Below are 22,079 nucleotides of genomic sequence, written 5' to 3'. Positions count from 1 at the left end.
TGTTTGAAACTTTGCCAAATAGTTTTGGATTCAACTATGAGCAGTTTTTAGCAGGGGTTTCCGATTTATTTTGCTTTTTGCTACTTCTCTTTGCCAGTTTGGGCACGTACCGAAGTTTTTGAACAGGTCTAAAGTATTTTGGATGTTTTAAAATGGTCACATAACGTTCAAACCCTTCTTAAAGTTTTTATTTTGAGATAATATATAAGATTACAATTTAATTATGATTTTCCTAGCTTTAAAAGATTATAATTTTAAAATTAATAAAAGAAATTGGTCGAAATCTTTGCATGCATAGTCATGACTATTTTTCTTCAGAACCAAACCTTCAAACATGTTCTCCAGCATAAAGCACTTGAGCTGCTGCATGCTTCAACTATCTGCAGGATATCCGGTACATCCACTTAGCTCTCGCAGAAAATTTCATCGAAAGGCTTAATAATTTATAGCCTTAATTCCTTCCTATAGTGCTGCTTCTACCAAGGTCAGAAACAGCCGAGCACCACAGCAACAGCAGATTAAATAATTTGTGCCGTTCATGAGCGAACGATGTCGGCCATAATTTAAAATTCTCTTAAAAGCTCCCATCCTTTCGTTTAAAGCTGGGGAAGAGATTTGTTTAATGTTTAACAAAAAGAAAAACCCACCAGACAGCAATCCACCAAATGGGCAATTGAATTGGATTTTCACAGACGGAGATTCCAGCCAGTGAGCGTACATGAAGCCACATCGAAAGATGTTCGGCTTTTTCTGCCGTAAAGCTTTTACTCACGAGCACACCGATCGTGATAGTGTCGGTGCAGTTTCGCACATGAATTATGGGCTCCGGATCCTTTCCGAGCTAATTCACTTGCTGGCATCGGAACAGATAAGCTCTCTAAGGCCTGTTTCGTGCCTTCGGTGCTACCCTTCAAAACTCGTTATTATCCGGCACAAAGCCAAGCTCGGTAAGTGCGTTGGCTAGCTTTAATCTCAACGTAATCGTGTATTGGTTTGGTTGCTGCTGCTTTATTGGGGTTTCAGACTCAATGTGTCCCGTTTTGGCGGGTATTCTGTTGAAAAACGTGTACGAAAGGACCACCTACCACCTTGCGCTTTGTATAAATCTAATCATTTGGCTCAAACACAGATTAATTGGTTTTATCCTTTTGATTTCTACTTCAAAAGGGTTTCTCGTTCGGTGTGTTTTCATCGCCGTGAAGGGACGCCCGCCATGGTAGTATCTGCCGGATGCGTAATAAACCGTAACCCACATCGACCATCCACCACGACACAACCGAGGTACAAACTTTTTGGCATCTGTTTGAGCTTAGCGTTTGGGACGGCTGTGGTTAGGTCTGTCTGGGTTATTCTACGCTTCTGTTGCTTATTTCTCTCCGGAGCCTTCCTGTACGATTGCTTCATGATACATGATTTTTATGTGCTTTCCAGTTCAGTTAAAACCTATTCGGAACCATGGTACGAGTGCGGTTGGCATGATACGGAGCGAAGCTTTCGTACCGGAGACATCGGACACGGAACAATGACCAACCAGAACCGCAAAATGTCACGCATTCTGGCATAGAATGTAGCACAAAACGTACAGACATTTATTATAAAGCGATTCAGAGAATAATTGCTGATAAATGTGCTAGGAATGGAAAATTTATGAGACACATGTGGCAATTTCGGACAAGAGCCTGGTTGAAGCAATTCAAATATGGTTTTGATTCATGGTTTTTTTGGTGAAGGTTGAAGGTTGTGAGTTCAATGGGAGAAAAATGTGAAATAAAGTAACAATAAAGCACAGAAAATAAGTGTTGCTGCAAATTTTAACGGCAAAGCGTTAACGGTACGAGAGTGTGTGAGATTTATAACTAATGACGCTCTGGCTGACTTCAGTGTTGAGATCAGACCTTAACTGTTCGCGTTTTAAAAACCGAATAAATATGGGTGATTAAGAATCAAAAATGGCTCTAGACACTGCCAGAAACTCTTTTCCTAATACATTATTTATTTATATTTTAGAATGACGTCTTACGACGAATTGAACAGGCATATACCAGAGGATTGTTACCAGAGGAAGTGCTCGACCAAGGGATGTTTAAGAGAGGACGAGGACGAGCCCGTACACGAGTGGGGTTGTATAAAGAAAACGCTGAGAGCAGATCGGGGAGGATCAATTCATTTCAAGGAAATGACAGCAATAAAAGATTATTGAGCGATCGTGCGGTGTGCTTCCAACATTTCTAGACACAAGGTACAACATCTGGAGTCGTAATCATGCAAGTCAGAGGAATGATCACCGAGGTGTTTACGAAAAGCGAAACTGTTGAAGGACCACTGACCACTTGCTCAACACTATCGATGTGAATCCTTACTGTGGGAGACCAAACAACTGAATAGTATTTCAGTCTGATGGACAAGTTGATGTTATAATCCTTGGCGATATGTTTTAGTATACCATGGATTCTGCAAGCAATACCGAAAACGAATTCAAATGAGGGTGAAAGATGAGAAAAGACCACAGTCTCCTCCAGTCTTCCTGGTGAAAGAAGCTTGAGACACTTGAGAGTTAGTAAAACAACAGGGAAATATCAAGGGATTACGGGAGTGGATAAAAGAGAAGATGTTACACTTCTCGGAACATGAGGTAAAGAAATAACATTCACAGCAGGAGGAGAAACCTTGTAACATAAGTTTTTTTATTTTAACTTTTTATTATACAAATTAAATTTATAGTAATCGTTTACCATGAAAATCTAGTAAATAGTCAGGTTAAGTTGAAGTTTGAAATCCGACACATGTCTTCATCTCAATTGATATTCGAATGGAAGCGTCAAATTGTCCGACATTCTCTTCTCCCACATCCATCCAAGAATTGTCAACCTTAATTCCCGTTGTGTCTTTCCAGGTACTCCCAGGAATGGTTCTGCTGTGTATTATGTTCTCAGAACTACTGAATGATCTACTCCGAATGTTGGTGTGCAGATGTGTTTCTTCCATCTTAATCAGTTTTCCAGATTCCGATGAAAAATTGCCTTACTGCGCTCTTAATATGCTGGAAATAATCGCTTCCTTTTTGTGCTTCAATCGCTTACTTTATTTGTATTTAATTCCTTGATCACTTCGATGATAACATGGCATAGACACATAAATCGCACATGCATTTTCTCATTCTTTTACCTTGACAATGTTTATAGTAGCTCTCTTGCGGATCATCTTTCACGCAACGAGGGTAAAACAGCTTTCAAGATTCTTGGAACTTTCTTAGAACTTTTACCTTTCAAAACATAGAGAGCATATTCAAGCTCATCAGAATCGAGACAGCTAAGTGTCGATGTGAAGTATTTTAAAAGTAAATATACAAACGAGTTTATTTATTTATTAAGCATTGTAAGTTAATGCATTTTATTTCTCTAAATTTGAAATATTTTCTCATCCACATTTGCATGTCCATCAAACAACTCCACCTGTGCTAAATTCGCCCATCATGCCTCAGTCAACAAATCGCTTCTTGCCACTACTTTCTACAGAAGTCATTCCAAACTTTCTCACATATTACACCCTTTTGCATACCGCCTTTCCGTTCCGTGACACATTAGGCCATATTTACGGTTTTGCAAAATAAATTTTCCAACCCCTCACAATCACCCACAGGGCAGTCGCTCGTGACGATAGGTGTTAGAGTAGTTGAGCAAAAGTTTCCTCCCACCCTTTCTTTTCCGAAAGACAATGATGGAATGCCGGAAGGATATTTCTCCTTTTCTTCCCTTTCCTTCAACAGCCGAAAAGGAAACGCAATTCAGTAAGGACTCAAGTGTGGAGATGAGGATAAAGTCGTGCCCGAAAAGTTTCGTCCACAACTACCACGGTGAGAAAGATAGGATTGCAACAACTATTTAGCATTGTTGGCCGTCTATTGAAACAAGTTGGTTGGCGGCGAAACTTTTGCACCGGGCAAGCAGTAAACAGCTCCGAAAGTCGTATCCGGCGTCGTTGGAACGTCAGTACGTACGGTTGTCGTTAAGTGAATTGAGGCACGCATGAACGTGAACGAGTAGCCACCGAGTGCCGTTACCAAACGTTGGAGAGTGAATTATTTGCCTCAATTTATGATAACACCAAAAACGGTGCCCTAGCGTCCACCAAGAATCACGATAGACAATGGTGTTGGCAGTGAGGTTATCAAAAACGTATGACTGTCGAGAACTTTCCGCTACGACGCCTTTTTGTGTGCAGCGCGAAAAACCCCTGCCATATTTTAGCGTCTCTTTGAACAGCTCAATTTTGTCCTGCCCGGTTGCTCGGCTAATCTAAAATGGAAGTACCATAAAGATGGTCGGTTAACAGTGGCTCAACACCATTTTGCTTAGGGTTAGGCAAACAACGAATTTTGTATGGAAAATTTGAAATCAAAAGTAGTATAAAAATAAAATTATTACAAACCCTTGATTTTATTGATATTAGATGTATTTAATATAGTTTTATAAAACAATTATTATTTTTCGAAGACTTTACTATGTACTTTTCCCTATTTTTCTTACAAAGCAAAGTTTATGTTTAAAAAAATTACTAAAATTATTTCCAAACAATCGTAAGACCATCTTATACTGCAATTTTTAAAGATAAGCTGTCAATCCCTGACAAAGACCCCACAACGGTCGTTCGTGTTGTGAAAATGCAGTCCAAAAAAGCGACAACCAACATTAACCCACATCATGATCACTAAAAATGTGGAATTGTTTGTGGCCTCGGAAAGAATGTCTGGCCATGGCCATCTCGGTATCTGCCACATGCAGGATGCACGCCTTAAGCGCACTGTTGCATAAGTCAGCAGCAGTTCAAGTGGGTTGCGCAGTTCGTTCCGCTCGCCTGGGCAAACAATGGGGCGGCAAAAAGAAAGAATGCCGAGCGAAATAACTTCCCCAATTTTCGTTCGGTTCCTTGGGCACAAGCCCGCAGCACGGAAGCACGGTTAGCAGTGCACGGTTGCAATAGACGTGTGTGTGTGTGGATTTAGACTAGGAACGGTAGACAACATGCAAGCGTACTTGCGATGCAGCTCATGTTCCCCGATAGCCGAGGAAGCAAACGTCGCGAATAAAACGTGCATAAAATAAACGAATGATGTTTCTTTGCTGCCTTGGTTGTGGTGGCGTTGCACTTCGTGGATTGCATTCGTAGGATGCACTTTCCCGGTGCCGAACGTAACAACAAGAGCAGGGCGCCGGAAGCATTCAGCAGCAGAAATTGAAATGTACTTGAGCGCTTGTCCCATGCCGGGAATTGTAACATCAGGAAAGACATGTCGATTGTGAAACGAGTATGAATAAAATGAGTGGAATGGGGGGGGGGGGGGGGGTTGGTGGAATGCGGTTCAGTTGTGTGTGTGTTCCACCAAGGAATACCAAGGAACAGAACATTTTCAAAACACTCTTTTTCAGCCGTTTCCTTTGATGCATCGCCACGCTTACAGCAAAATTCATCGTTCCCTATCGATCACCATTTATGGTTCCCCCTTTTTTATGGATACGAAATGTATGAAAATTCAAATTCGGGAATCTGGCACACAGGTGGAGCAGCCAGTCGCGTGCATCGAGAAATGAAATTCTTGAGTTGGGATTTAGTACCTTTTAGGAGTCGGATTTCTACACGAATTCAGCTGAGCTTTATTTCACCCTCCACGGTTGTTAGTTCGCCGTATCGCGGTGAGTGAAATACATTTACAGATGAAACGAAAGCTTCGAAACGGACAAGTCATTGTGCTTGGTAGCGATATGCAGCAAGGAGAACGTGAAAGATGAAGAGAAGGGGAAAAAACTGATTCCTCTTTTTTCCACCTTGCTTTGCGGGTATAGCTGGGCGCCATTTTATTATGATTGATATGCAAAAGCCGACCGAGGGTAGCGGCCCACACGAGTTGACAACGAACGAGCGTTACGCAAGCGGAAGCGAGCTGGATGAATCGGTTTCGGGTGGGTTCCGTTTTCTTTTCTTTTTTTTTTTGCGGCTTACTTGCGGTCGATTCAGTTTCCACCTTTTGAAAAAGGTTGTTGTAGCCATTTATCATTCGTTTAAGTGGTTGGAGTGGTTACGGAATGGATAAAGCGATCGTCTCCGACTTCAACGCACACGATAAGTGAACTCAAACAAGGGAGGGATTTTTTCGTTCAAGGTTCTTGAAAGCTAAATTTAAGTATGCGTATGATTTTACAGATTTTTTTGAAGATAGTTTGTAAGTGAAAACACAGAAACGTAGGATAGAAATTGTAAAGAAATAAAATTAAATTTATAATAAGCTTTACCTGTTTTCAAAGCTTAACGGGTGGGCAGATAATTTTTTGGCCTGTGATTGCAAAACACAATTCTTTGGCAAATTTTTTTTTTTTTTTCAACACACATCCCTTCAAGGGTGATACAACGATTACAGCGGTCTTTAAATTTATTGATACCATTTTTGTAGTGGTATTTGTTCTTTGGCTCAAAATAGGCCTCCGTTCCGTCGATAACCTCTTTATCCGACAAAAAATTCTTGCATCAAGCATCCTTTTGAGATTCGAGAAAAGCAAATAGTCCCTGGAAGCCAGATCTGAAGAATATGGTGGGTGGCGAATCAATTCCTAACCCAATTCATGAATTTTTGTTATTTTTTTCACTAATTTGTGGCTCGGTGCGTTGTCTTGATGAAACAATTTTTTTTCTTCTTCAAATATGACCGATTTTCGGCGATTTCAACACCTTTAAATGCTCCAAAAACTTGATATAGAAGTCGCTATTAACGGTCTTTCCTTTCTCCAGATAGTCGATGAAGATTATTCTTTGTGAATCCCAAAATTTGATGTCATAACCTTGGCAGTTGATCGTTGTGTTTTCCTTCGCTTTGGAACAGGTTCATCGTGTCCAGTCCTTTCGGACGACTGTCTATTGGAATTCGCATTGTAGCGGTGAACTCAAGGCTCAACCGAGATAACACACTGACATCAAAAACTCAGATTTATTACTCTCAAACAGCTCAAAAAATTGCTCCAAATCATCAACTCATTGTTGTTTTCGGTCAAATGTGAGCTAGCGCGGCAGCCATTTTGCACAGAGCTTTCGCTTATCCAAATACTTGTGAACGATAAGTCCAACACGTTCCTTAGATACCTTTGGAGTGTCCGCTATCTCGATCAACTCCATACCACAGTTGATTTTTACAATTTTGTGGATATCTTTTATGTTTTTTTCGGTAACCACCTCTTTTGGGCGTCCACTGTGTTCACAATTATTAGCCGACCTGTTACATTACGTTATCTTTAGACAGCTTGAAGCTTGAATAAATAGCTTAAACTAGGTTGAATTGACATCAAAATTTTACAGTCTTATTATTTTACTTAAATGGTTCATCAGTTTATGAGGCAAAATCATCAATTTTTAAGTTCTTTTTTTTACATGTTGCATAGTTTCCATTATTTCCAAACTCAATCTAATTCTATCGACATCATTAATAACGCTATTAAACAGTGTACTGTGCCAAAATATTTTGTGCCTGTGTCTGGTGATGAAATAAAAATACCTTCCTTCTGCTCCATCAATCGCATTCAATTTGTGTACCCATCCACACGTTTCTAAATCCACACTCCAAATAAATGTTAGGCAAATGAGTCCATTATACTTTGGTTCATTATTTTGCTCCCCCATTAAAGCCCCTTCCTCTCCTTCCATCAAAAAATTCTTTTCTTACATAAAGGTTTACTTATTTTCATTTGGCAATGCTTTCCACCAAACACCGATAAAAGCTCGGTGAGCCACTTGTGCTGTAGCGTATCACGACGGTACGGATCAATAACGCAACACGGTCGGTCCGGGAAAACCTTTAACAAAACACAAAATAAATGAAAGAGTTTCCACGAATCCACGAAATGAATTTCTTGGTATTTTTTCCTGTTGCTGTTCATCTTTCCTTTTCGCTCATCGTATCGTATTTACTTCACCATACGCTGAACAAGCGCTTTCTCGCACACTAATAAATGTGCACATTCTGGAGAGCGCTTTTACTTCCCATCGCTTACTTCTTCACATCGCAAAAGGTGTTCTTGATTTGCATGGCTAATAAGCAAAATTATTTACATACACAGCACAGCACACCCGCAAGGAGTGTAAGACTCGGGAAGGGACGAAACGAGTGAGAAGCTGAAAACAACAATCGATTTATCCGTCGTACAAACGGTCGACAGCTTTTCATAGCAGAGCGTAAGTATGCTTAGCTTAAGGAAAAGAAAACATTATCCTATTAATATTGCGAATGTTTGTTGAAACAGATAGGCGCAGAAAGGGTTTTCTGGGAGCTTCCAAGAATGATAACAGTTTACATTTTGAAGGTGCTAGAGCATTTTGTCGCAGGTTACTGATCACATGCTACGATTTGAATTTGAGTAAACGGTTGCGCATTGTACATTACTTTTTAGAAGGAGCTGCATCACCAAGGTAAAGGAAATATGTTGTTAGTTCTAAAAAAAATCATTGAATAATCTGTTTAATTCGTAACTTTACTAGAACAGAATGTAAAAAAACGATTTTATTCAGTTCAATTACGGTTTTCTGTCGATTTTACAGTAAATATTGTTGGTGAGTACAATATCATCAATTCAGTGCCAGTTTTTTCGTCCAACTTTTGGGGTTTTTTGCCTAATGCTGTATCATACCATTGAGTATCGCATTCTCCAATACCGTTTAAGACAACTCAATTTCACCAGACAAACTGGAGGATGTTATTGAGAAGTTAAAGTTGCTAATCAAACATCCGGTCAGGTTCAACGGTATAAAAATGTTATTTGTTATCATTTCCACTGTAGTTGAAATGGTTTGTCAAAGTTCTACCCGTCGTCCTAAAATAGGAAAAAGCACAGTCAATGCCGATGGTTGATAGAAAACATAATGTTTACGCAAAACACGGAAAAACGGAAGTCCTCTCAATTTTTAGCCTACCGGAATGATGCCCTAAGTGAACTGGAAGTTAGGGGCCCCTATCACACTGAATCTTTATACCGGAGGAAGAATATTTGCGAGTTTGGGACCGCTTGTCTGATGCTTGGATTCCGTGGCCACTCACTTCGCATACTTTTAATCCAGCCTATGCTTGCCGCCTTACAATCCTCGTTGGATGCATCTATGTCGGCATATTTTGAAGCAAAAGTCAGCAGCACTTTATAAAATCAATACAATTGCAACAGAGAGCGTTCATATAATTATTTCATTTATTATCAAACGATAAGGGTCTCTATAGCCTTTATATTCCATTTTTGTCATACTTTTGCAGTTTAAAATAAAACTAAAAACACCTCTTTTTAATGCATCCACAGTGTAGTTTCCCTCTTAAAACCATATTCTTTAAAAATAGTTCATATTTCTCTCGATAAAATGTTTACTGCAAAAAAATGTATTCGAATTATAAATCTGTGAGTAGTACGAAAAATATGAACGCTTTTTTTATCAAAGAAATTTAAACAAAACTAGAACAAATTAATGTTACCGTCACAGCACACGAACATGAACAGCAAAACGGTTTGTGTTTTTGATTCTGGCAAAAAAAAAAACATTACACTGTAGGTAACATGTACATAGAGCTATTTTACCTATCCTATCATTATAATCACCAAGTCCAACCCATAATAATGATGAGGAACTTTCGAACGGTTCGCATACAACTTCCACTTTACATTTTAATGTCATCGTTAGTCCGGTCAATATTGGCCCATTTCATAAGCCCTCTTCCGATGGGCTTTAGCCCGTATAGCTAGCACCTTTCTCGAGCATACAATCATGCAAGCAGCGTTTACGGTCCTGTACAACTGTACTGCCCAGCCCTAGCAAGGAACACCTAAATCCCATACGTCCCAGCACGGAAACTTGTTGAGCGCGACCAGGCGCCTCCATCGCCAGCAACGCACGCTTTGATGTAGCCGAGATTCCGACGAAAGCTTACGATGAAGTGTTAATGCTGTGCAGCACTTTCTACAGCAAATCTTCCACCGGGTAGTTAGCCAGCGAACGGAACTAACGAACACCGGTGTGCCGACAACTCTTTCCTCCCGTATGGCGTGATGCACGCTATCAAAATCAGTGCGCTTAGAAGGGGTGAGGCCTAACACACAGCTCCTCAATTGCACGTCTACATGCCACGTAAAAAAATGCAAGAAATATACCAATGGACCAGACTATTAGGAAACGGAAAGACACACACACACATGAATGCGCGCGTTATCAAAACGTTTGCTAATCGTTAACAATAAGTGTTAATGTCCGTCTTCCAAAGCGAAGGATGCTATTAAAACCGTCCATTATGATTGTGAAACGATATCGATAGTAGGGAAAGTGAGCTTTTTCAAAGGCTTTATTGGTATGTGTGCATGATTGAACATGGAACGCTCATTAATGATTCGTATTGTGCCGCCTAACATACATAAATAAGCACTTTATTGGTCTCTTAATCTTTCCCGTAAGCTTTCACGATTTGTTCCAATTCCAAACCGTTAAAAATCAACACACAAATCTGTACCCTCTACTTATCGCATTGCTGATGCGGTTTAAACGAATGCGTAATGAGCTGTTAATAATGTAAAAATCGAAATTCAATACGCTCAGTTGCACCTTCTAGTCAATAAAATTCATCCCGGTGTGAAAATGAATTTTAAACGATTTCTGTAAACGTTCGGCGCACGGTCAGAACACACACACACTCAACTACACACCTCACATAACATTTCGATTCAAACGGAATCGACATTGAGGCACAGCAGTATCACATCCGAGAATGTTTATGTTTCATTATCGTCCCGTTTCGCCGAGCGCCAGGCAAGTAAGGATCAAATTCTATTATTTTCTCAGGCCTCAAGGTATACGTGTGAAAACGGTGCAGCTGGAAAGGATAACATTAAACGGCTTTTATGGGTCGCGGGTAGAAAGCGAACCATATTTGATTTGATGGCACGTGAGTCGCTTTTGTCAGTGTGTCTTGTTATCGCTAGTTTTAATCGTATTAAATCACACATCCGTGAAACAAACGGTCGTAACAGATTGATTTTCTAGCAGCATACGATGTTAATTGTGTGTGAGTTAATTAATATGAAACAAGCAAACTAAATATGCACAAAACGATTCGATAACATCAGTTTTGTTATGTGGAATCCGGTTTTGATATAAATTTGCGGTTTTTATTTGACATTCTCTTTGCGCTTTATTTTTTTTGTGAACTTTATCTGTTTTGTGAGTTACTTATTGAACTGAAAATGTTTATACATCCCGAATGATCACGTGAATAGGTCACAAAAGAATATAAAGTTCATACTAGAAAATACAATGTTTATCGAGCAGATTTAAAAGAATATTTTCAAGTACAATCACTAATCGGCATCATTCAGTTAAGAAGCAGAGATACTTTTCGAAGCAATATTTTAAAAATTTTTTTAAATTTTAAAAAATTAAAATTTTTTTTTCTCCTTTTTCCCCCTACGTGCATCAACCTACAGAGGTTTTAGTCTGCCTGACGAAGGATTGTCTTGACGCAGGCCTCCAGGTGCACTCACGAATAAGTTAGTTCAGGATTGGGGTCGAAAGATGAAGGAATGGATGTTATTTAATACATTGTAACGTGTGTTGCATCTTATCAAAATTAAGCCCAACAAGAAGAACCCTAAAACAATATCATGATCATCAACGACGATATCTCTCATGTGCTTTAAAGAACAATTCAGCAATCAATCCTTTTTCGCTTAGAGTCTTAGAGGATTAAAAATATTAAAAACGTTCTTCTGTAGATTATTGCAGCCTTTTTTAACGTACAGAATCGTTACCCTTCTTCTTGTTGGCTTAACGACTTTATAGGTTACGTCGGCCATCTAATGTCTTACCTTACTTGCTAATGCCACGTAGTTGAATAGACAGTCTTCATTAAGGAAGAACGGCACAGATGGGATTTGAACCCCGATCTTAAAATGTGAAGACCGGCGCTGCTGTTCACTCCATCATCGGACCGAGTTCAATTTTTAATATGTTAAAGCATATGGAAAGTGGATTATTCATAATGATGATAATAACACATTACAAATGTACCAATAAGCAACATTCATACTCATCTCCATTTAAATATACTCGTAAAGCGTCTTCCTATTTTTTGCCAGTGGCAGCCAAAAGCTTACTGCCGTAAGAACAATAAAGCTATTGCCCTAATTTTACCAAAGGCGCCACAAGTCAACCATCAACCACGAGAACTCATTACCGACTACCTTTACGCTATCACGTTGCACCATTAAACTGATGCTACTAACAGCGTATCGAAGAGAGAGCAGAAGAGAAAGCAGAACCCGGTACCGGATGTGTAAATAGTTCCCCAATGAGATTCGTTTTGATGTTTTACTTAAAATGAACCGTCGAAAAGATAAGAACCGTCTAGGCGGAGGCTTCCCCTTGGCATGCATTTTACAGGAAGCAAAACGTTACCCAAGGGATGGTTTCTTCTGCTGTTTGTTACGCGCATCTTCTGCACGCCAAAACCGGCCCTGCACAGCAGAAGGAAGCCACTGTAAACGTTGCTAGGATGTTTCATCCCCTAAAAAGCGTGCTAGAAAATTTTCAATTATAGGTGATAAAAGATTTGCTTCTTTAAATTATTCATGGAATGTAGTTCAACATTTTCCGAGCTTTAAGGAATGTCTTTAATGTTTTTGTTCGAGTTAATCATACTTGAGAAAGAAACGTGGAACTGATCGCCGTTTTGCAAACGTAAGGGACATTTCCAATTAATATTATTTCATTTCTTCACACGGCACCCCATGTGTGGGCCCCACAATGGAATCTCAGGTTTTCTGAACCGTTTCAAAATGTCGTTATAGGGCACATTTACCTCCCTTTAAATTACATTAAATGCGTTCGTTGTTCAAACATCCAATTCCTCCGTTCTAACTTCCACTCGTATCGGATGTTTCGCCCCACCGGGATGGCTGTGCTCGCTCGCTCGTTGGAACGTGAAAATGCGCTCGGGAATGCTGGGTGTGTTATAATTCAATAATACGAGCACAAGTGCAGCCTGCAAGCGTTCCCGCCCGAAGCGCTAGTTTCCGAAATCATAATTAAATCTAACGATAGCTATTAGCGCGGTTTCAAGTGCCGACGCAGTTTGAGGTTTTTGCGTTGGATTTGGTAGCGCTCAGCCACTCAGCTCGAGTGGAAAGTGGGGAAAAGTTGGCCAATTTTCCACTTGACAGTGAGAGGCAAGCTTTCCGAATTGCACGCAATTGCACGGTGCATGGTTTGGGCAGTTAAGGGGGAGGGCCAGTGTCCTGTTATTGAATGTACTTAATTGCTGACATAAATTTTAATCTGTTATCGAGTTGGTTGTTTAAAGTGTGGTACGCTTTTTTCAACTCGTGTCCCCTGTCAACTCTCTCTGTCTCTCCGATCGGTTCCGGTATGACGATGGACATACATTTATCATACTTATCGGAAAACCGGGTGATTGTGTGTGGGAAGAGTGACTGCTATCCTTGCCCACACCACACTCTGTCACCAAGCAGGGAAAACGCAACGAAAAGGCAATAAATTATCGACCATAAAGCACGCAATGTGTCCATCGATGGAGCGTGCTGGCGCGATGTTTGATGATGTCACGTTTATGCGCTTATGCGATGATCAGGAACGTTTTCCCCCTCAACTAGATGGAAAACCGCAAATTTTCCACGCATACGGAGCGTGAAAGTGCACGTAGCCGAGATGGATCAGGAGTGCGTGCCTACACATTAACCCTTTGAGCTACGCGAGTACGTGGTTTGGGAACCATTTGGCTAATAAGTTGAACTTCATAATTATTTAGCTTTGACTATATTAAACCACACGAGTTTTGATTCATGTGGTTTAATAAAGTTTGATGTAAACATTTTGAAAAATGCTTAAAAAAAAGATTTTCCTAGCTGCTTAAGTTGGGAAATTAAATTTTAAAAATTAAGCTTCAAAAACCCATTTCTTGAAATATTGCACATTTTTCACATTTTTGCGCATTGCCTCGTTCACTTTGACGGTTCATGGCCACCGATGTAGAAAAAGGATGAAATTCTGCGGAACGATAAAATGTGCTGATAATATCCAACCTGTCATCAGCTTCAACTCGCCAGCTCGCCGTACGCTTCGTCAGCCGCGATGATGATGCATCTCCTCGGTGCATCGAGCTTGCATGTTTTGCGTATACTGAAAATTTAATCAATGTCATTTACTAACCTCACTACCTGTCACAAGCCCTCCCACCTACCCGAACCACGCGGAACGCACGCTTCAAACGTTGGCTGTTCGGGTTGAGTGTGAACAGGCAGCTGTCAGCATAGCCAGTTCCGATCTTTGCTAAATCGCTAGTACTCGCTAGTAGAGAATGATCGTAAGTCAATAAATTAGTACGAACTGCTAGCGGCGCATGAGTCGACGAGCGCCGGTGCATAGTGTTAAAAGCATAGTCGTGTTTTGTACGAGCTGCATCTATGATTCAACGTGCGGGACGATAGAAGCTGTAGAATCGTTTGCTTGAATGTGCAACGATACAGGAAATTAAAATGTTAGTCTTTGGCTATTGTGTTTTTCTTCAGTCGCAAAAGGTTTTGTAAAAGCTGAAGATACTTTTAACAACTTGTACCCTATCAACCTATGAGCTTTTTTCAATGTTTATTATCTAAATCTACCTTGTTTAGTTGATTAATTATTCATTTATTTTTAAAGAAGTCAGTCTTAGTTTCTTGCCAAATTAAAAAGATTCTTAAAATTCTTAACCAAACGTTTTTTCAAAGCGCTCAAACTCAAGTGCTTAATTTCGTCCAACTTTCCTAGCGCGTATCTTCAAAGTACTGAAGTCCAACAAGTTCAAATCTGGACACGCTACAGGCCATTCAGATGAACTAATGAAGCAAGGTAAATTCTTCTTACAATACTCCTTAAAGCTTTATGGGCTGGAGCTGAATCCTGTTGAAAGCAAAAACTGTCTTTTCCAAACAGCATTTTAGCGCAAGGGTTCAATTGGCCTTTGATGACGTGTTGTTGGTTAAGTTTTACGCTTTTGTTAATGAAGAACAGTGGCAATTTAACTTTTGTTGATATAACTACCACAGACCATCACAGCTGATATCATCTAGCTTGTGATTTCAGCAGCAAACGAGATCTGGCTAGCTAGGAATCCATTAATATTTTCTTGCGAGCGGAACTGAAAACAGGCTGTATTTACTCCGAATAAATAGTAACCAAGTCAACCTCTTAAAAGGTACACATATGTTTGATAGGCAGTACATGATTAAGTACATCATCTCTTTGTTGCCATCCTGTAGATCTTTCAGGGTTGAGATCACTCTCATGAGACCCAACTGCATAAATTCATATATGCCGAGGTCGGCTACGGTGCATCGCCTTTGAAGAAATTGAGTACAATAAAGTTCTCGCTGCTTCATCTCCATCTCCACGGGGCTCCATTTCTTCAAATTTATGAAGCCGAAATTTCTCATTTGCTTCTCTGTAGCTTATTAAGAGTAAAGGAATTTTCGAATTTCAATAAATTAAAATAAAGCAGTTAGCTATTGTAGCAGTTTTCAGCAATGTAAGCATCAAAATAAAGTTCTCTAGAAATTTAAGACTGCTTCAACTGTGCATATTATGTTTGTTAACAAAGCCAGAAATGCAAAAATGGACATTACTTGAATGGAAAACATAAGAGCATCGTGTGGGAGCCAACTGTTTCGAATCAGTTTTTAGAGGTACCGCGCATTAGAGCTCGGTTTGAAGAATTTATTCACCATTGTGACTTGGACAACCACTTCAATAATCAATCAATTTTATTAGCCAGTAAAATCGTTGATAAAAATGATCCTAAAACATTCAGACATGTTTATCAAATACAACTAATAAAAAAAACAACTTTTAGGCGATTTTATGCTCCTTCCGTTTAATATCCTAAAATTGAATCAAGAAGTGATATTTTTAGTGTCCAGTTTTTATTACACAATTTTTAACGGTCGCTTTAACTCTAAACTTCAACCACTTTCCTCCACATTCCAATCGACCAAAACCGTCTAGCGATAAAACAAACAACTCTCGCATCATTTTTTCGTAAGCGCAGCTGACAAAAAAATGTTTTCAGTACATCGCTCAAATTATTCTTTGAAAACTTTTTGATCAACTCTAACTATTCCACCGTACCACATTAACACTAAGCTTTACCAAACACTTTGCTGCAACAATACCCTCCCTCAAACCCGTCAAAACTTCGCCCAAGTAGGTTTAATGAATATCGTTTCGGTACACACAATTTAGGTGTCCGAAATTAGCAAACTTAAGCTCCGAGCGCTTCTAGACCTCGCTGGCAAAAACTTTTCCACATGCAAACACCTATAAAACTCTAGAGACAGCAGCGACAAGCTTTCGGGGTGAGAAGATAAGATTTTACGTGGTCATACTACTTGTCCCCTAACGGAGAGGATATGATAAAAAGCCGTATCCGGTTTATCCCCCCAATTCTCATCCCACACACAATTCAACAACATTTACTCGCACGTTTGTTGAAAGCCGGCGGTACAGAAATATGCTATATAAGTCCGGTACACATACAAAATAGACTAAAGTCAACATTGAAGCAAACCCTCGGCTACCAACCCCTATCGGCGTTTTGCACTTGGGACGCATAATTTGTCCTCCCCATTGCAGTTCTGCAATCTGCTGCAATCAACGTTACTTACTGCACAAAAGGGGCACATTTGGCACATGGCACAAAGCCTGCGTTTGGGTGGGTGAAGGGAAAACCGTTGCAAAACGATAAAACCTTGTGCATAATGGCGGCACACACACAGCGGGACATAACGAGTCGCCTTACTCTGACGGGTTTCCGGGTTGGAAAGTGAGGAAGAAAAGCCTGCGGTGACAGGAAGTGAGTAACAATCTAAAAGCTCTGAGCTCCGGCCCGAAATCTTATTACGCTACCTGGTGGTAGGTTGGTTGGTTGGTTGATGGCGAAGAATGGTACTTCGAGGCATGGGTAGGTGATTTGGGGAAAAAGTTTTTCCATCTGCTGCTGCTGACTTACTTACCCTTCTTCACTGCTGCCACGTGCTGCCGTTGTTTCTATGCTCTGTCCAGTGTCACGATGTGCACGGTTTTCCTTCTCCGTCACACGGCGGAGGCGAAAATTTCCAATCAACGGTACGGGTACTAGGGGTACACCTGCTGACAGTTTTACACAATCACTGTTTCGTAAGAAAATTGATGTTAATGTGCACTTTGGGTGGGAAAAAGGATGCAGCGCGGTACACACGCGGTACCCCGGGAATATTATTACTTTGTTTCGCTTTTGGTTGTTGGGTCACATTCGTTGGTGTACGTTTAGTGTTTTGGGTTCTCCGATATATGCGCGAATTGGATCACGTAGAATTGGAACATTGATAGAAGTAAGTGACGTGTTGCGTGACAGTCAGTCCTTACGGGAAGATGGTTCAGACGAGATTCGATACCCGCTTCAGTGCCGATACCACCTCAGCTACTGTACCACCCTAAACTTCTTTAACTTTATCTACAAAACAATCAAAAGGTACTAGGTTACGCTTGATTTAGAAGGCAGGACAGGGTCACGATTCATTCGATCATGACGGACCCGCGCCGTCATCGTTCATAGCAAAAATGGATAGACTAGTAATATTTTAACCAGAACAACATTTTAAATGGACGTGTTGGACAGATACAATTTTAAAACGCAAAACGCAACGTATACGGTTCAAAACGTTATATAGATTAAGTCTGAAAAGTAGCGTCGGTGTGTCGAACAGGGGGTCAAGAAGTTCTACCAATAAACAGTCTCTGTGTCTCTGAAGTTCAAACCAGGGGATGTAGAATTGAAACACCTCGGACGCATATTCTAACAGAGACCGCAGTAAGGAGTAAGGAGTATTGATTGGGATTGTGTTATCGAGACCACACGCTAGGTGTTTCGGCATTCCTATCAGCTGTATACCCTGGGTGAGAGAAACACCCCAACTGCTCTCTGATTTCTTTTTATTTCCTGTATAAAGCTACTTTTTTTAAGAACTAAAGAGCTTAAATCTCAACGTACCAACGCAAATGTTAACGATCATGCATCGAACGAACGATGCACGGTTTTTGAAAAATACGCTGAAAACATAATTTTTGGAGAACTTGCAATTGCTTTGCTCCGAAAAAAAAGGTTGTCCTTGATCCAAGATAACACAAGATACAGGCTGTAAAATGTTTCAATTCATATTGAGGGAGGTTCAAAGAACCTTCAAGGTTTGTTCGGTTCCTTTCTTTAAAGAAATCGAAAAAATTGCCTTGCCCGTTACTGCTAAATATCGACCTGTAATCGACCTAAATATCATTGTGGGTTTGGAAAAAAAAATTACACCATGACAAAGTCCATGACATGGTTCATGACCATTATGACGGTTTTATTAGCGAAGACAGATTGGGCGCATAGCTCTACTTAGTTTGATTAGAATTCCTGAGCGTTTCTAAATTATTTAATATCAACCATTTCCAGTTTCAGTATTTTTACCACAACTGACAACTTAGCTATGGGTAATGTTTCTTCTTCTTCTTCTTGGCGTAACGACCTCTAATGTCATGCCGGCCATCGAAATGGCTTTCTAGACTGCCAATACCACGTAGTTGTTTAGTCAGACCTCACTACGGGGGGACGGTCCGGATGGGATTTGAACCCCGGTTCTGCCGTTTGAAGACCAGCGCCGCTGTCACCTACACCACCGATCCGCCAATGGGTAATATGGGTCCAGGAAATCCAAAAATACTAGGTCGAAGCATCTCGAGTTTTTAAAAGTTGAATTATTTAGAGAATCTGGTATCTCACTCCTCTGAAGTAATATCTCACACTGTGATTTAAATAAGCAAAATGTTGCTTGTCCATTCTAATATCACTTTTTCACTAATTCGCTCTCTTAAAGTCATCCTTCCACTTCTATTCAACTCCCTATCCCTGCCAATTTAAATCACGAAGGAATAGGTTGTAAATTTTCAATTTTCTCCATGTCCGAACGGGGTAGGAAAACTCTTTCCCGTTTTACACAACCACCTCACACACGAAACAAAACCAGCACACACACACACACATCCAGCAAACCGGTTTACCAAAGCCTGATGGGACGCTGAAAAAGCGAGCAACAACAGCAAAAAATGGCATCCTCGCCGTAATTTATTCTCCATTGGCTTTTAAGCTTCCGTTTTCCTGGGTGTGAACCAGCAAAAAATAAGGAGCAAAAAAAGGCAAGAGGAGACTGTGAAAAATTTACTCCAACGGTGATTTGCCGATATAGTGGAGCTCGAAGGACGCAGCTCCGATGGCTGTGTATCGGACGGAGTTCTGTTGCCACAACTTTAGTTGGATACATACAAACAGACACACACACACACACCTTAGCATGCGTCTTGAGCTGAAGGAGCTAAATCTTTTTCACAAACACACAATAAGGAAAAAAAACGCCACAAGCTGCTGAAAACGTAATACACACAGTCACCCGAACCGAACCGAGGCTCACCGGAGGACGACTGGCTCGAGGACTGTAGCTTTCCTTCATCCAAAATATCTGACCAAACCGTCGCTCTGTCGGTTACTATTCGACCTTGTCGGACGCTTTCGTAGGGCCGGATATAAGCATGAGGACTTGAGGGAAGAGAAGAGTCCTCCTAGTGTTGACAACGATTGCCATCAGATTTCGTTATCGCCACTACCACTCGCGTCACTGTCTTACTCAGAGTTGATGAAGGATGAACTTAAAAACCATGGTAAGAAAGACCAAAAACAACAAAAAGCCGCCATAGCAGCAAAAGTGTAGCACAACGTAAACGCCCGAAGGCATACACACACAAAAAAACAGACCCATCGGGTGACGAAAGGTTTAGCCGAGAGATTGGTTGGATAGTGAATACGCTACTAGTACCTTTGTTATGATATCCGTGTACCGCCTCTTAAGGCCCACTTTAGGCGCCACTTTTAGGCGACGTGCAAGTGTGGTGGGTTGTGATTTTTCTTCCCTCCCCCCCCCAAACAGGACGATCTCACGTAGAGCGCTGTAAGGAAGGAGTGAAAAAGGGTGGAAGAAGAAAATCACCCCTGGGCTCCATACGTTGTGGTGTGTGGCTACTCATTCGTGACGTCGTACTGGTACATCTGTCGCCCGTGGGGTTGTGGCGTGAACCTCGCCATTTCTGTCAGAACCAGGCGACAGAGCCGACAAGACTGCATACAAAATGCGACAAAATTGTGCCTCTGCCTGTGCGACCTTACCAAGGCTTTTAGCCAAGCAATGGAAGAGCAAAGCAGTAAAAATGGAGTGAAAATTGTTGAAGAAAATTATTATTTTGCTATTAGAAATTTCGAGAATCGAAAGCCTTTAGTAACACATTTAGTATTTTATGTTACAACGAAAAAAATACGATTAATTTATCCAGTGAGTTATCATGCTTTCTTCATACAACAAAGGTCACACAAAGCACAACCTACAGCAAATAAAGTCATTATGTGTACATCCTTCTTTTAATTCAATTGTTTAGCGAAGCTGCCAACAAACACAAATACACAAGAAGAACGCAAAGCTGCGCAACGGCTAAATAAGATAGCAAACTTCCGACACAACATTCCGGGTTTCCGAGGATAACCGTCGGTTCCTGTGGTAAAATAAGTTTATTTTAATTAACTCCTTTCCTTGCCGTCTGAAGAAAAGGGAATCGTGAAAAAGTGGCAAAAAGGACGACAGGATAATGACTGTGCTGTGACTGGTGTGAAGGAATGCTTTGTACGGCGAGAAAAATGCGTCACCAACAGGCGAAGCGTCCTTGTCAATAAGTCGTCCATCAACGGCAGCATCCCTGTACACTTGCAGGCACCTTACGGTAACTTGCGTGACCTGTTAACGCGTCCTAAAGCGCCACGTGAGATTTTCGCAACTCCAGAGGGAAAGAGAGCGAGAGAATGGGGGACAAATGTCCTGAAATTGTATCAATGTAAAAAATTAACACTTTCCTAAACCTTACATGAAGTACCAGCAAAAAAGCTTATTATTCTCGATTCTTTTTTTATTTGGAATAAATTTAAGAGACACAACAACAAAATGACTGCAACACTGAAGAAACCGATACACACACACGCACACTTTTTTTCTGTTGATTACTGTTCGGGGCCAATAGACGAATTATATGTATTCCACGAATGGCCGTACACGATTTGGACGCCAACGTATGAATCCTTGTGCTACTGCCACACACAATCTTACTTTCCGTCGTACACAACTACACGCACACACACACACACACAGCTGTGACCTGGTCCACGTTTTTTGACAGCAATCTCCACTGCTACTGAGAATGGGAAAATGGCGCGCACATTGCTACGCGCGTACAGCACACACACACACACAAACACACTCACGCTCTAGCGCAGTTTGGCTCCACGTAAATGATACAATTTATGGTAAACGCTATGCTGGGAATAGGAGTCACACACAAAATCACACTACACGCCACCATTTTTTTTCCTTCTTTTAAGTAACTTTGTTTTGTGAGTGTTTTTTTTTTGTTCCATTCTTTCATTCCCTTTTCCCACTTTTATTTCGCTTTAACACCTTTGCGTATTCAAAAACATACTCACCAAAGCGTTTTGCGTGCTTTGCTGCGTACTTTGTACTGGGACTGTTCCGCACAGTTGCGATGCCGAACGCGTTCTACCGACCGGGCCCGGTTCGGCAAGGATCTTTTTATCCCTGGCGCTCGGTGTTGTATTTGGATTCGGGCTTTGGAGTCGGTCGTTGGGAGCATTGTTTTTGCGAGAGAGGGAGAGATTTTCGAATTTTACGGTTTACTGCCCTAGGACGGGACGAAGGCTCTACTAGCCGCTGTCGACACATGTGACAAAGTGTCAGCATGAGATCGAGAGAGAGAGCCCATTTGACCTCTACCAAGTTAGGTAGAGGCTGTTTCTCTCAGGTCAGCGTGTTGACTAAACGATTTCCCCCCGTTTTCTGTTAGCATTAATATTTGGCATGAAATTTATTTAAAAAACACGTGTTGAAATGCATCAAGAA

The 22,079-nt window shown here is 40.8% G+C and overlaps 2 protein-coding genes across 3 annotated transcripts in view; both read left to right on the top strand.

Moving 5' to 3' along the window:
- Positions 1-22,079, top strand: part of LOC126565684 (uncharacterized) — a 343,737-nt gene that overhangs the window by 155,969 nt on the left and 165,689 nt on the right. The gene's annotated exons all lie outside the window — the stretch shown is intronic.
- Positions 12,211-22,079, top strand: part of LOC126564707 (homogentisate 1,2-dioxygenase) — a 650,355-nt gene continuing 640,486 nt past the window's right edge. For both annotated transcript variants that reach the window (XM_050221799.1, XM_050221798.1), the window contains exon 1: positions 12,211-12,215. The gene's annotated coding sequence lies outside the window, so the exon portion shown is untranslated. The remainder of the gene's footprint in view (positions 12,216-22,079) is intronic.

This window comes from Anopheles maculipalpis, chromosome 3RL (assembly GCF_943734695.1).
Source record: "Anopheles maculipalpis chromosome 3RL, idAnoMacuDA_375_x, whole genome shotgun sequence".
Classification (NCBI taxonomy): domain Eukaryota; kingdom Metazoa; phylum Arthropoda; class Insecta; order Diptera; family Culicidae; genus Anopheles; species Anopheles maculipalpis.
Note: the sequence above shows the minus strand (reverse complement) of the source record. Positions and strands in the feature narration are given on the sequence as shown.